The sequence below is a fragment of the Microcaecilia unicolor genome, chromosome 5 (assembly GCF_901765095.1).
Source record: "Microcaecilia unicolor chromosome 5, aMicUni1.1, whole genome shotgun sequence".
NCBI classification, from domain to species: domain Eukaryota; kingdom Metazoa; phylum Chordata; class Amphibia; order Gymnophiona; family Siphonopidae; genus Microcaecilia; species Microcaecilia unicolor.
This window is the reverse complement of record NC_044035.1, coordinates 228,901,280-228,917,026: the sequence shown is the minus strand read 5'-3', so window position 1 is coordinate 228,917,026 and position 15,747 is coordinate 228,901,280. Positions and strand designations below refer to the sequence as shown.

Below are 15,747 nucleotides of genomic sequence, written 5' to 3'. Positions count from 1 at the left end.
GAACCGACTGTCGCGTCGGGTATCCTGCTGCAGGCAGTAATGAGATGTGAATGTGTGGACAGATGACCACGTTGCAGCTTTGCAGATCTCCTCAATAGTGGCTGACTTCAAGTGGGCCATTGACGCTGCCATGGCTCTGACATTGTGAGCCGTGACATGACCCTCAAGAGCCAGCCCAGCCTGGGCATAAGTGAAGGAAATGCAATCTGCTAGCCAATTTGAAATGGTGCGTTTCCCCACAGCCACTCCCCTCCTGTTGGGATCAAAAGAAACAAACAATTGGGCGGACTGTCTGTTGGGCTGTGTCCGCTCCAGATAGAAGGCCAATGCTCTTTTGCAGTCCAATGTGTGCAGCTGACGTTCAGCAGGGCAGGGATAAGGACGGGGAAAAAATGTTGGCAAGACAATTGACTGGTTCAGATGGAACTCCGACACTACCTTCGGCAAGAACTTAGGATGAGTGCGGAGGACTACTCTATTATGATGAAATCTGGTGTAAGGGGCCTGGGCTACCAGGGCCTGAAGCTCACTGACTCTACGAGCAGAAGTAACTGCCACCAAGAAAATGACCTTCCAGGTCAAGTACTTCAGATGGCAGGAGTTCAGTGGCTCAAAAGGAGGTTTCATCAGCTGGGTGAGAACGACATTGAGATCCCATGACACTGTAGGAGGTTTGACGGGGGGCTTTGACAAAAGCAAACCTCTCATGAAGCGAACAACTAAAGGCTGTCCTGAGATCGGCTTACCTTCCACACGGTAATGGTATGCACTGATTGCGCTAAGGTGAACCCTTACAGAGTTGGTCTTGAGACCAGACTCAGACAAGTGCAGAAGGTAGTCAAGCAGGGTCTGTGTAGGACAAGAGCGAGGATCTAAGGCCTTGCTTTCACACAAGACGGCAAAACTCCTCCATAAAAAGAAGTAACTCCTCTTAGTGGAATCTTTCCTGGAGGCAAGCAAGACACGGGAGACACCCTCCGACAGACCCAAAGAGGCAAAGTCTACGCTCTCAACATCCAGGCCGTGAGAGCCAGAGACTGGAGGTTGGGATGCAGAAGCGCCCCTTCGTCCTGCGTGATGAGGGTCGGAAAACACTCCAATCTCCACGGTTCTTCGGAGGACAACTCCAGAAGAGGAGGGAACCAGATCTGACGCGGCCAAAAGGGAGCAATCAGAATCATGGTGCCCCCGTCTTCTTTGAGTTTCAACAAAGTCTTCCCCACCAGAGGTATGGGAGGATAAGCATACAGCAGACCTTCTCCCCAATCCAGAAGGAGGGCATCCGATGCCAGTCGACCGTGGGCCTGAAGTCTGGAACAGATCTGAGGGACCTTGTGGTTGGCTCGAGATGCGAAGAGATCTACCAAGGGGGTGCCCCACACTTGGAAGATCTGGCGCACTACTCAGGAACTGAGCGACCACTCGTGAGGTTGCATAATCCTGCTCAACCTGTCGGCCAGACTGTTGTTTACGCCTGCCAGATATGTGGCTTGGAGCCACATGCCGTAACGACGAGCCCAGAGCCACATGCTGACGGCTTCCTGACACAGGGGGCGAGATCCGGTGCCCCCCTGCTTGTTGATGTAATACATGGCAACCTGGTTGTGTCTGTCTGAATTTAGAATAATTTTATGGGACAGCCGATCTCTGAAAGCCTTCAGAGCGTTCCAGACCGCTCGTAACTCCAGGAGATTGATCTGCAGATCGCGTTCCTGGAGGGACCAGCTTCCTTGGGTGTGAAGTCCATCGACATGAGCTCCCCACCCCAGGAGAGACGCATCCGTAGTCAGCACCTTTTGTGGCTGAGGAATTTGGAAGGGGCATCCCAGAGTCAAATTGGCCCAAATCGTCCACCAGCAAAGGGATTTGAGAAAACTCGTGGACAGGTGGATCACGTTCTCTAGATCCCCAGCAGCCTGAAACCACTGGGAAGCTAGGGTCCATTGAGCAGATCGCATGTGAAGACGAGCCATGGGAGTCACATGAACTGTGGAGGCCATGTGGCCAAGCAATCTCAACATCTGCCGAGCTGTGATCTGCTGGGACGCTCGTACCCGGGAGACGAGGGACAGCAGATTATTGGCCCTCGTCTCCGGGAGATAGGCACAAGCCGTCCGAGAATCCAGCAGAGCTCCTATGAATTCGAGTCTCTGTACTGGGAGAAGGTGGGAATTTGGGTAATTTATCACAAACCCTAGTAGCTCCAGGAGTCGAATAGTCATCTGCATGGACTGTAGAGCTCCTGCCTTGGAAGTGTTCTTCACCAGCCAATCGTCGAGATAAGGGAACATGTGCACTCCGAGCCTGCGAAGCGCTGCTGCTACCACAGCTAGGCGCAGAGGCGAGCCCAAAGGGTAGCACACAGTACTGGAAGTGACGTGATCCCAGACGAAATCGAAGATACTGTCTGTGAGCTGGCAGTATCGGGATGTGTGTATAAGCATCCTTTAAGTCCAGAGAGCATAGCCAATCGTTTTGCTGAATCATGGGAAGAAGGGTGCCCAGGGAAAGCATCCTGAACTTTTCCTTGACCAGATATTTGTTCAGGGCCCTTAGGTCTAGGATGGGACGCATCCCCCGTTTTCTTTTCCACAAGAAAGTACCTGGAATAGAATCCCAGCCCTTCTTGCCCAGGTGGCACGGGCTCGACCGCATTGGCGCTGAGAAGGGCTGAGAGTTCCTCTGCAAGTACCTGCTTGTGCTGGAAGCTGAAGGACTGAGCTCCCGGTGGACAATTTGGAGGCATGGCGGCCAAATTGAGGGTGTATCCTTGCCGGACTATTTGGAGAACCCACTGGTCGGAGGTTATGAGAGGCCACCTTTGGTGAAAAACTTTCAACCTCCCCCCCGACCGGCAGATCGTTCGGCACGGACACTTTGACATCGGCTATGCTCTGCTGGAGCCAGTCAAAAGCTCGCCCCCTGCTTTTGCTGGGGAGCTGTGGGGCTTAGCCTGGGCCGCAGGCTGTCGAGAGGGAGGATTGTACCTACGCTTACCAGAAGAGTAGGGAACAGCCCTTCTTCCCCCATAAAAACATCTATCTGAAGAGGTAGATGCTGAAGGCTGCCGGTGGGAGAATTTGTCGAAAGCGTTATCCCGCTGGTGGAGCTGCTCTACCACCTGTTCGACTTTTTCTCCAAAAATGTTGTCCGCTCGGCAAAGGGAGTCCGCAATCCGCTGCTGGATTCTATTCTCCAGGTCGGAGGCACGCAGCCATGAGAGTCTGCGCATCACCACACCTTGAGCAGCGGCCCTGGACGCAACATCAAAGCTATCATATACCCCTCTGGCCAGGAATTTTCTGCACGCCTTCAGCTGCCTGACCACCTCCTGAAATGGCTTGGCTTGCTCAGAAGTGAGCTTGTCCACCAAGCCCGCCAACTGCCGCACATTGTTCCGCATGTGGATGCTCGTGTAGAGCTGGTAGGACTGAATCTTGGCCACGAGCATAGAAGAATGGTAGGCCTTCCTCCCAAAGGAGTCCAAGGTTCTAGAGTCCTTGCCCGGGGGCGCCGAAGCATGCTCCCTAGAACTCTTAGCCTTCTTTAGGGCCAGATCCACCACACCAGAGTCGTGAGGCAACTGAGTGCGCATCAGCTCTGGGTCCCCATGGATCCGGTACTGGGATTCGATCTTCTTGGGAATGTGGGGATTAGTTAGAGGCTTGGTCCAGTTCGCCAGCATGGGTACTGTGGACGCTTCCTTAGGTGGAGAAGGATAGTCCAAGAGCTCAAACATCTCAGCCCTGGGCTCGCCCTCCACGACCACCGGGAAGGGGATGGCCGTAGACATCTCCCGGACAAAGGCCGCGAAAGACAGACTCTCGGGAGGAGAAAGCTGCCTTTCAGGGGAGGGAGTGGGATCAGAAGGAAGGCCATCAGACTCCTCGTCAGAGAAATATCTGATGTCCTCCTCCTCCTCCCACGAGGCCTCACCATCGGTATCAGACACAAGTTCATGAACCTGTGTCTGAAGCCGTGCCCGACTCTACTCCATGGAAACACGGCCACGGTGGGAGCGCCGAGAGGTAGACTCCCTCGCCAGCACCGGCGAAGCTCCCTCCACCGACGTCGTCGGGGAGTCTGCCTGGGAGGCGGCCGCAGCCGGTACCGCAAGCGGTACCGATGCCGGAGATCTCACCCCGGGCAAAGGGCCAGCCGTCGCCTCGCTCGACGGTACCGGAGGCGCAAGCACCCCCGGTACCTGAGGAGAAGGGCGCAACAGCTGTCCCAGAATCTCTGGAAGAACGGCCCAGAGACTCTCGTGCAGAGCGGCTGTGGAGAAAGACTGGGAAGCCGATGCAGGCGTCGAGGTCAGAGTCTGTTCCGGGCGTGGAGGCGGTTCCGGGCTGTCCAAGGTGGAGCGCATCGACACCTCCTGAACAGAGGGTGAGCGGTCCCCCCGGTGCCGATGCCTACTGGGTGCCGACTCCCTCGGCGACCCAGAGCTCTCGGTACCGAGGCGGGAAGGAGACCGGTATCGATGCTTCTTTGATTTCTTCAAGCGAAGCAAGTCATCGGAGCTTCCCGGTACCGACGAGGAGGATGTAAAATCCAGCCTTCTCTTCCTCGGGGCCGAGGCCGAAGAAGGTCGGTCTCGGGGGGGCTGTACCGCAGGAGCCCTCAGGGCAGGAGGAGACCCACCCGAAGGCTCACCGCCACCAGCAGGGGAATGGACAGCCCTCACCTGCACTCCAGTCGAAGTACCACCGTCCGACGACATCAGCAACAGCGGAGGTCCCGGTACCACCGACGTCGACGCAGCCTTCCGATGTCTCGGTACCGACGATGCAGAGGGTTGAAGCCTCGATGCCGACGATGCAGTCGATGCCGAGGTCGAAGACTTCGATGCTGTCGACGTCGATGCACTTGATGCGTCCTGTGCTGTTGTCGTCGAAGAGCCCGAGAACAACACGTTCCACTGTTTGTAAAAGAGCGCAAAGACTGCAGGCCTGCGGGCGGTGCCCAGCCCCCAGACACTTAAGACACGAAGCGTGCCTATCAGTGAGCGAGATTACCCAGGCACACTGGGTGCACTTTTTGAAGCCGCTGGGAGACTTCGATGACATGGGCGGAAAAATCACGCCGGTGAAATCAAAATTCGCGATGATGACAAAAGGCACCAAAAATAAGGGAGAGAAAACCCATACCGAGGCCAAAAAGGCCGATCCCGAAAGCGAAAGGAAACTTACGCTGGGGGAAAAACTGGACACACGGGAAGGGACAAAGACCGAAAGGTCTCTCTTTTTTTTTTTTTTTTTTAGCGAAAATCGCGAAGATGCGCTAGGGTCAACTTGAGGGGCATGAAACAGCAGCAAAACACGACCGTCCCGAGCGCGGACAAAAGAAGACTGACAAACACGAGCCGGTTCGGGCGGGAAGACGGCCGCGTATGCGCGGTGCGCATGGGCACGCGAGAGCTAGCAAAGGCCTTTGCTAGTGAAGTTTTCCGATTGGAGGGGCTGCCGAGGACGTCACCCATCAGTGAGAACAAGCAGCCTGCCTGTCCTCGGAGAACTTGAGCTAAGCTTTAGTAAAAGGCCAACAGTCGCACAAAAGCATATGGTTCGGAATAAGGTATCTTGCAAAGATATCGCCCAAACAGGGAAGACAGGGTTTCTTGATAGTGAGGTTGCAAAAGATACTGTAGTAGATTCAATGTCCTTAAATAAAAATAATAAAAACCAGACAAAAGATAGTAAAATAGTACTGTCAAGTAAACAACATGATGTGATAAGGAATAACAAGTCTAGCTTGAAGTGTCTATATGCAAATGCTAGGAGCCTAAGACATAAGATGGGAGAATTAGAATATATTGCACTGAATGAAGAAATAGACATAATAGGCAACTCTGAGACCTGGTGGAAGGAGGACAACCAGTGAGACACTGTCTCACCGGGCTGCAAATTATATTGTAGTGATAGGGTGGACCGGATTGGGGGAGGAGTAGCATTGTACGTTAACGAGAGGCTTGAATCAAATAGATTGAAAATTCTGCAGGAAACAAAAGACCTCTTGGTATTATTGTGGATCAAAATTCCATGTGTAAAGGGGAAAAGGACGGTGATAGGGGTGTACTATCGTCCGCCCCGACCAGGATGAGCAGACTGACGCAGTCATGTTAAAGGAAATTAGGCAACACAATAATAATTGGTGATTTTAATTACCACAAAACTCAAAAATTCTACAACTGTTCAAGTGTTCAAAGATGAATATGGACTCTCAACCATGAAAGGTCGTGGAGAAAAACGACCTCAGTATAACCGGAAACTCCTCTTTTTAAAGGACACACCTTTTAGTTAGAGAGGGCACCTCATTAATCATAAGTCTTAAAAAAACTCCATCTGAATTATTTTCATGCTGCATAAGCCATAGCACACATGAACACATGGTGTCACACTGTATGAACAAACAACATAATTTTTCGGAATTAAAATGTATCGTTGTTGAGCAGATTAAATCACAGAGCGGAAAGGGGACATCAGAGGTTTGCTATGGCAAAAAGAGCAGCGATGGATATTTACACTTCAGTCTGTAATTCCGATGGGTTTAAATGTCTCCATCGAATGGAAAGCCTTTCCATAAGGAAATTTACATAATTAGAAGTGACGTCACACGCCAAGTAGTTAAGCGGGGATGGTTAAGGAAGAAGCCAGCTGCCATTTCAGTTTTAATGCCAGATGAAGCACACGAGGTGAGCTAGTTACTTGGAGGTGTTTAAGAAAAATATTCCCCTGACGCAGCCATTTATTGGCGAAACAGGGCTTCCCTGTCAGGAGTTGAAGATAGCTGCATTAATCGTGGAAGATTTTCACGCTTTTTTCACCATCCAAGAAAAGTAACGTCTTTTCGTTACACTGTATTCAGCATTTGTGTCTTTACCTATGAGTGTTTGAATAGGTGCTATGGCATATACAGCATGAAAATAATTCAGGTGGAGTTTTTTTTAAGACTTATGATTAATGAGGTGCCCTCTCTAACTAAAAGGTGTGTCCTTTAAAAAGAGGAGTTTCCGTGTTGCAGGAGACCCATCTCCGTAGGGCACATGAGAGGCTGTTAGCTCATCCAGAATACCCATGCTCCTTCTTCGCTTCCTCTGCTGATGACTCCAAAAAACGTGGGGTGGCAATTCTGTTCCACAAAACAATATCAGTCCAAGTAAAGAAAATTAGGCGGGACCCGGGAGGGCGTTTTTTACTTTTGCAAATTGTCCTGGATCAGGTGGATCTCACGCTTGCTTCGATTTACGCCCCTAATGAACATCAGGGGTCCTTTTACACTAAGGTGAAAAACACTCTGGCTGCATTTATTCGGGGTTCTTTGATTATGGGGGGTGATTTCAACGAGGTTATGGACCCCGGGTTGGATAGATCTGGGAACTCTCAACATCCAACGTCTAGGGACTCGGTGGCACTGGGCTCTTTGGTCCGTTCACTGGGCACCCTGGATGTATGGAGATTAACTCATATGACGACCAAAGACTACACTTTTTTTTCTCCTGTACACAACTCATACTCCCGGATCGATCATATCTTCCTCGACGTTACACTAGCAGAGAGGGGCCCGAAAGCTGAAATTGGCAACATTACATTTTCAGACCATGCCCCAGTTTGGGTAACCTTGTCGAGTATCAGAGCTGAGGCCAAAGATCAAAGATGGACACTTAACACAGACCTATTGCTGGAGGGGGAGGCTGTAGAGGGGTGTAGGAAGGTCCTGAAGGAGTATTTGGAGTTCAACATGGAATCGGGCCCCCCCCTTAGCGTGGTATGGGATGCTATGAAGGCAGTCTCAAGAGGGTACTTCATACAGTTAGCTAGTAGGCGAGCGAGGGTTCGGAGGGCCCAGCTGGCACAGTGCTTGGACAGGATTAGGATCCTAGAGGCACAGCATAAATCAGGTGGTTCCCCCTCTGTTCTGGAGGAGCTGCGTGGACAGAGGCTCCAGCTGGATACAATTTATTCTGACCAGCTAAGTTGGTTACAATCCAGAAACAAAGTCCGATCCTACGAGTTTACTAATAAGGCAGGTAGACTCCTGGCAATAAAGCTGCGTAGGCAAAGAGTGGACCGAACGGTCCCTCACATTAGGGACTCGAAAGGAGAGTTGTTGAACACCTCTGAGACCATAAGGAAACGCTTTAGTGAATTTTATCAGAAACTATATGCGCAGGAGACCAATCCACCTGAAAATGCTATCCTGGATTATTTGGCAGAGAGTGAACTGACCTCTATAACCAGCCAGCAGAGGGCAGCCCTAGATGCACCGGTAACTCCGGTTGAGGTCCAAAAAGCCATTCAACATTTACCTTCCTGTAAATCACCAGGCTTAGATGGCTTCCCGAATGAATTTTACAAGAAATATGCCCCTGAATTGGCCCCCCTGTTGGCTGATTTATTTAATTTGATTGGGAAAGGGGAGTCTTTGCCCACCTCCATGTTGGAAGCATGGATTGCAGTACTGCCCAAACCTAATAAAGATCATAAGGATTGTGGATCCTTTCGCCCTATATCTGTCTTAAATGCTGACGTCAAAATTCTAGCTAAAGTCCTGGCCAACCGTCTAGCACCTTTGCTCCCAGCTGTTATTCATCCTGATCAGGTGGGATTTGTTCCTTATAGAAAAGCAACTGATAACACTAGGCGAGTGGTCGATTTAATATACTTGGCTAAGAGAATGAAGAAACCCCTTTGTCTCTTAAGCTTAGATGCCGAAAAGGCTTTTGATAGGGTGCATTGGCCATTTATGTATAAGGTGATGGAGACCTTTGGGATAGGACCACAGTTTTGTGGATGGATACAAGCATTCTATAGCTCCCCTAAAGCCTGTGTTCGTGTCAATGGGGGTAACTCAGGGATGATACCCTTACATAGAGGCACTAGACAGGGCTGCCCTTTGTCTCCTTTATTATTTGCAATGGTAATGGAGCCGTTTGCAACCAGGTTGAGAGCTGACCCCAATATATCGGGACTCACCATGGGTGGGAGAACACATAAATTAGCCCTTTTTGCAGATGACGTTCTGTTATTTGTTACTAACCCCCTGACCACTTTCCCTGGGCTCCTGCGGGAAATAGAGGAATATTCGATTGTGTCGGGATTTAAAGTTAATATGTCCAAATCTGAAGTCTTAAACATAACCCTTCCGACGGAGCTTATGGAGTCATTGAGGACTTCCTACGCATTTAGATGGGCGGCTAAGAGCATTCGCTACCTGGGGATTAACTTGACAGCAGATCTATCAGATCTCTTTTCGGCTAATTATAAAGGTTTGGGAGAGGCAATTACAGAGGATCTGGGTAGATGGGGGGATATCACCCTCTCGTGGTTTGGCCGAATAGCAGCAGTAAAGATGAATGTCTTACCGCGCCTGCTCTACTTGTTTCAGGCCCTTCCAATCAACATGCCACGTAGATTTCTATCAATGCTACAAGATCGTATAATGCGCTTTATCTGGGGAGGGAAACGCCCACGCTTAGCACGTACGATTCTGTATCAGGATAGGGCGAGGGGAGGGCTGGGAGTACCCAATTTGGCCTGGTATTATAGAGCAGTTCAGGCACGCGCAGCAGTGGAGTGGTTCCAGGACTACCCAGATAGGCAATGGGTGCAGCTTGAACAATATACCCTAGGTGATAGGTCCTTGGGGGCCCTTATGTGGATACCGGGCTCACTTAGGTCCCTGGAAACAGGATTATGTCCTTCAATATATGTTACCCTTTCAAACTGGGATAGCATGTTCACACTCCGGCGCACAACACTATCTCGTCTGTCACCCATAGCCTATAATCCTTTGTTTTACCCAGGTACGACAAGGGGAATATTCACAAGATGGTACACTGAGGGACTACGACAATGGGGCCATTTATTTGATGGCGAGAATTTGTTGTCCTACTCTGCAGCTCTTGAGAAATTCCCGATAGTGGGATCTGATCGATACGCCTATTTTCAATTGGCATCCTTTCTTAAGACAAGGGCAGTTCGGGAGGTTATGGCCAGAGAACAAACAGCGATAGAGCTTATCTGTGAAGGTCCTCCTACGACTACTGGGCTGGTCTCTCGCCTGTATCACATTATTAATAGACAATCCCCGAGCTATACACTTCATAGGAAGAGTTGGCAGAGGGAGCTGGGTGTGGAACTGGAGGAAGCTACATGGGAGAGGTTGGAGCGGGCAGTGGTGAGGGTGTCGTCTCATGTGCCCTTCCGGGAGAATGCGGTGAAGGTGCTGTATCGTTGGTACTTGACACCTGAGCGTCTTCAGCGTATTTACCCCACATTGACGGGGCTGTGCTGGAGGGGTTGTGGGGTACGTGGCACAGCTGGCCACCTATGGTGGACCTGTAAGAAGGTTAGGGCCTATTGGAGATCGATTCATAGTAGGTTACAAGGATGGACGGGCAGCCCAATGCCATGGAGCCCAATGTTCTTTCTATTTTTTGGGGGAGCAGTGAACCTTTCCAGAAACCAACATATATTTGTGGGACAGGCCATAACTGCCGCAAGAGTTATAATTGCTGCATGTTGGAAGCAGCCCATGACTCCGCCTATCACTAGATGGGTCCAAAAACTGAGATACACCTGCGAGATGGAAAGACTTCTAGCAGAGAGGCATAACCAATTAGGCAGATGGCATCAGATCTGGGATTCTTTTCTTCTTCATGTATAATTTGATTTAAGGTTTCTGTTAAAGTTGTGCCGGAAGGGTGGGTGGGAGGGGCAGGGAGGGAGGGATGGGTAAATAATAGAATATTATAAATGAAAACTCTGAAAATGTGAAGTTTTGGAACCATAAATCTGACTAATTTATTTGACACTTCAATGCAATAAGAATTACTTACTTTTTGGTACATAGAGCAATAATCACTTTGATTTGTATTGTATAAACGTGAACTTTTGAGAATACTTTGGCCTACATAAATGACATGTACTATGGCTTGCATATTGTACTATGTTTCAGATGTTTTGTATTATCTATTAATAAAGACTTCAAAAAATTAAAAAAAAAAAGAGGAGTTTCCGGTTATATTGAGGTCTATTTTCTCCACGACCTTTCATGGTTGAGAGTCCATATTCACCTTTGAACACTTTAACAGTTGTAGAATTTTTGAGTTTAGTGGAGATTATATTCTACATATTCCAAGATTTACAGTGATTTTAATTACCGCCATATAGACTGAGCTAATGTACCATCAGGGCATGCTAGGGAGGTAAACTTCCTCGATGAAATCAAGGACAGCTTTATGGAGCAGCTGGTACAGGAGCTGAGAGAAGGAAAAATTCTAGACTTAGTCATTTGTGGAGTACATGATCTGGTACGGGAGGTAGCGGTCCGGGGACCGCTTGACAACAGTGATCATAACATGTTCGCCTTTGAAATTTGTTTTCAAAAAGGTAAACATAGGATGTCAAATATGTTACAGTTTAACTTTAAAAAAGGAAGCTATGATAAAATGAGAAGAACGGTAAAAAAAAAACAAAACTTAGAGGAGCGACTGAGAGGGTAAGAAACCTACAACAGGTGTGGATGCTGTTCAAAAACACAGTCCTGGAGGCCCAGGCCAAGCATATTCCACGTACCAGAAAAGGAAAACGGAAAACCAAACGACAGCCGGTGTGGTTAAAAAGTGAGGTAAAGGAGGCTATTAGAGCTAAAAAGAAATCCTTCAGAAAATGGAAGAAGGAGCCGAATGAGGAAAATAAGAAGCGGCATAAGGAACGTTAAGTCATATGCAAAGCGCTGATAAGAAAGGCAAAAAGGGATTTTGAAAGAAAGATAGCGTTAGAGGCGAAAACCGATAGTAAAATTTTTTTTAGATACATTAAAAGCAGGAAACCGGCAAAAGAATCGGTTGGCCCGCTGGATGACCAAGGTGTCAAAGGGGCAATCAAGGAAAACAAAGAAATAGCAGAAAAACTAAATGAGTTCTTTGATTCAGTCTTCACCAAGGAAGATTTGGGTGGGATACTGGTGCTGGACAGGGTATTCGAAGCTGAAGAGTCGGAAAAACTTATTGAACTATCTGTAAACCTGGAAGACGTAATTGAGCAGTTCTGCAAATTGAAGAGTAGCAAATCTCCTGGACCAGATGGTATTCACCCTAGGGTACTGACAGATCTAAAAAATGAGCTGGCAGAGCTACTGTTATTGATTTGTAATTTATCCTTAAAATCGAGTGTGGTACTGGAAGATTGGAGGGTGGCCAATGTAACTCCGATATCTTAAAAGGGTTCCAGAGGAGACCTGGGAAATTATAGACCGGTGACTCTGTCGTCAGTGCCGGGTAAAATGGTAGAGACTACTATCAAGAACAAAATTACAGAGCACATTCAAAAGCATGGACTAATGGGACAAAGTCAACATGAATTTAGTGAAGGGAAGTCTTTGCTCACCAATCTGCTGCATTTCTTTAAAGGGGTAAACAAACATGTGGACAAAGGTGAGCCGGTTGATATTGTGTATCTAGATTTTCAGAAGGCATTTGATAAGGTCCTTCATGAAAGACTACAGAGGAAATATGAGGGACATGGGATCGGAGGTAGTGTCTTACTGTGGATTAAAAACTGGTTGAAAGATAGGAAACAGAGTAGGATTAAAAGGTCAATATTCGCAATGGAGAGGGGTAGTTAGCGGGGTCCCTCAGGGGTCGGTGCTGGGACCTCTGCTTTTTAACATAGTCATAAAAGACCTAGAGATGAGGGTAACTAGTGAGATAATCAAATTTGCCGATGACACAAAGTTATTCAAAGTAGTCAAATCGCGGGAAGATTGTAAAAACTACAAGTACACCTCACGAGACTAGGAGACTGGGCGTTTAAATGGCAGATGAAGTTTAATGTGAACAAGTGCAAAGTGATACATGTAGGAAAGAGGAACCCAAACTATAACTATGTCATGCAAGGTTCAGCGTTGGGAGTCACAGACCGAGAAAGGGATCTAGGTGTCATCATTGATAATGTGTTGAAAACTTCTGCTCAATGTGCTGCTGCGGCTAGGAAAGCAAATAGAATATTGGGTATCATTAAGAAAGGGATTAAAAACAAAAATAAGGATATTATTCTGCCATTGTATCGCTCCATGGTGCAACCACACCTCGAGTATTGTATTCAATTCTGGTCACCGCACCTCAAAAAAAACATAGTGGAATTGGAAAAGGTGCAGAGAAGGGCGACAAAGATGATACAGGGGATGGGACGACTTCCCTATCAGGACAGGCTGAAGAGGCTGGGGCTCTTCAGCTTGGAGAAAAGGTGGCTGAGAGGAGATATGATAGAGGTCTATAAGATAATGAGTGGAATGGAACGGGTCGATGTGGAGCGTCTGTTTATGCTTTCCAAAAATGCTAGGACAAGGGGGCATGCGATGAAGCTGCAGTGTGGTAAATTTAAAACGAATCGGAGGAAAGTTTTCTCCACTCAACGCGTAAACTATGGAATTCGCTGCCGGAAAAGGTGATTAAGGCGGTTAACTTAGCGGACTTCAAAAAGGGTTGGACGGCTTCCTGGAGGAAAAAGCCATAGAATGTTATTGAATGGACGAGGGAATAATACAGTATTTCTAGGATAGGCGGGACAAATTGCTTGTTCTTTTGGTTGCTGTCGGTGACAGGGTGCTGGGCTCGATGAACCCTTGGTCTGTCCTAGCATGGTGATGCTTATGTACTTATGATTCACGTCTACCTGTTCCACTTCACTCATTATTTTATAGACCTCTATCATATCTCCCCTCAGACGTCTTTTCTCCAAGCTGAAGAGTCCTAGACGCTTCACTCTTTCCTCACAGGGAAGTCATCCCATCCCCTTTATCATTTTTGTCGCCCTTCTCTGTACCTTTTCTAATTCCACTATATCTTTTTTGAGATGTTTTGACCAGAACTGAACACAATATTTGAGGTGTGGTTGCACCATGGACCAATACAAAGGCATTAGAACGTCCTCACTTTTGTTTTCCATTCCTTTCCTAATAATACCTAACATTCTATTTGCTTTCTTAGCTGCTGCAGCACACTAAGCAGAGGGTTTCAACGTATCGTCAACAATGACGCTGCGATCCCTTTCTTGGTCGGTGACTCCTAACATGGAACCTTGCATTACATAGCTATAGTTCGGGTTCCTCTTTCCCACATACCAAAAATGGTAGAGCCAAAATGGAATACATATGAAAGTACAATTTAGAAAAGTTCTAGCAATTTCACTGACTTGACTTTTTCAAAGCTTCTTTAGAGAGAAGAGAGATCACAAAGAACTGGAGATGTGCAGATGTTGCTCTTATTCACAGAAGTAGAAGTCTACTCTCAGTGATGAAGAAATTAATGGCATTACTACAAAGCAGAAGATAATGCAATTTCTGAAATCCAAAGGATTACAAGATCTGAGGCAACATTTTACTAGAGGTAGACCTTGTCAAACAAAATCTGATCTATTTCTGTGGGTAATCAAAGAGTTGGATTGGGGAAGAGCATTAGATATACAGTTTAGGTGAGCTGGGACACCTGTAGGCTAAGGTACTATGTACAGAGGGAGGAGCTATTTTAGTAATTTAAATGTTTAAAAAATAGACAAGAATAGTACCAGTGCTTAAGCATTTGTGTGCCATCAATTACTTAAAGATAAGTTAACCCTTAACACCTTTAAGACCTTAAAGGTCCTCTCAAGGATCATCACTATCTATACCATCATCAAAAGAAATTGTACAATGTGATACCCTCCAGCTAGCCTTCTCAAGAGTAGCCCCCACACTCTGGAATTTACTCTCAGAGGGGTTACATATGGGTGACTGACTATACACCCATTCTGCATCTGGACTAGCTTGCTACACTTACTGTAACTTACATCAGTTGCTTATCTCTTGCTTAACTATACAAAGAACTTGCCTTCATTTTAGCTAACCATCAAATCATCCCAAATGACTCTGTACCACGCATCTTGTTCCTAACATATATCTGCTCTTGGGTCCCTCAGCCATATGTTAAGCCGTATTGTCGAAAATCTTTAGCATCAATTCTGTTATTTGAATGTTCTAATGCATGCTTATTAGGTATATATAAATATTATGCTAATATTGTATTACATCTCTATTATTTCAATTACAGTGCTGTTAGATGTGTATATTTTGTTACTGTTTCACAGTAGTTCTATTAGGTTTCAATTTACTGTTTTCAAGTTTACCTCATTTATTTATGTTTATTTTTGGTTATTTTACTATTGTCATGCTTTAACAAAATTGCAAGTTTTGTACACCATCTTGGATGAATCTCTTCATAAAGGTGGTTTATAAATCCCAATCAATAAATAAATGTGTAGGTTGTAAAATAGAAGCCAAGTGGCAGCACATACACAGCTTCCATCCTGATATGCCCTTGGTATCAGGGACCGCCCCCCCCCCCCCCCCCACCTACATGTCCCTTCACAAATAGGAGCAAAATCTCCCCAAATCAGCATATACCCTATAATGTGATGTGGCCCCAGGCATCAGGAACCCCTTCCAGAACTACTCCCCTTCCCGGACCATGGCCAGCAGGAAGTTCACCTTAGCAGATTTGTCCAGACCAGTGGTTCTCAACCTAGGCCTTGGGACATACTTAATTTAATGTGGACAAATGCAAGGTGATGCACATCGGAAAGAATAATCTGAATCATAGTTACCTGATGCTAGGGTCCACCTTGGGGGTCAGCAACCAAGAAAAAGATCTAGGTGTCGTAGATAATATGCTGAAATCTTCTGCTCAATGTGTAGCGGTGGCCAAAA

At 47.2% G+C, this 15,747-nt stretch overlaps 1 protein-coding gene across 2 annotated transcripts in view; it reads right to left on the bottom strand.

Annotated features, from left to right (window-relative positions):
• The window catches only part of BRWD1 (bromodomain and WD repeat domain containing 1), a 523,732-nt gene that overhangs the window by 232,476 nt on the left and 275,509 nt on the right, over positions 1–15,747 (bottom strand). The window lies entirely within an intron of this gene.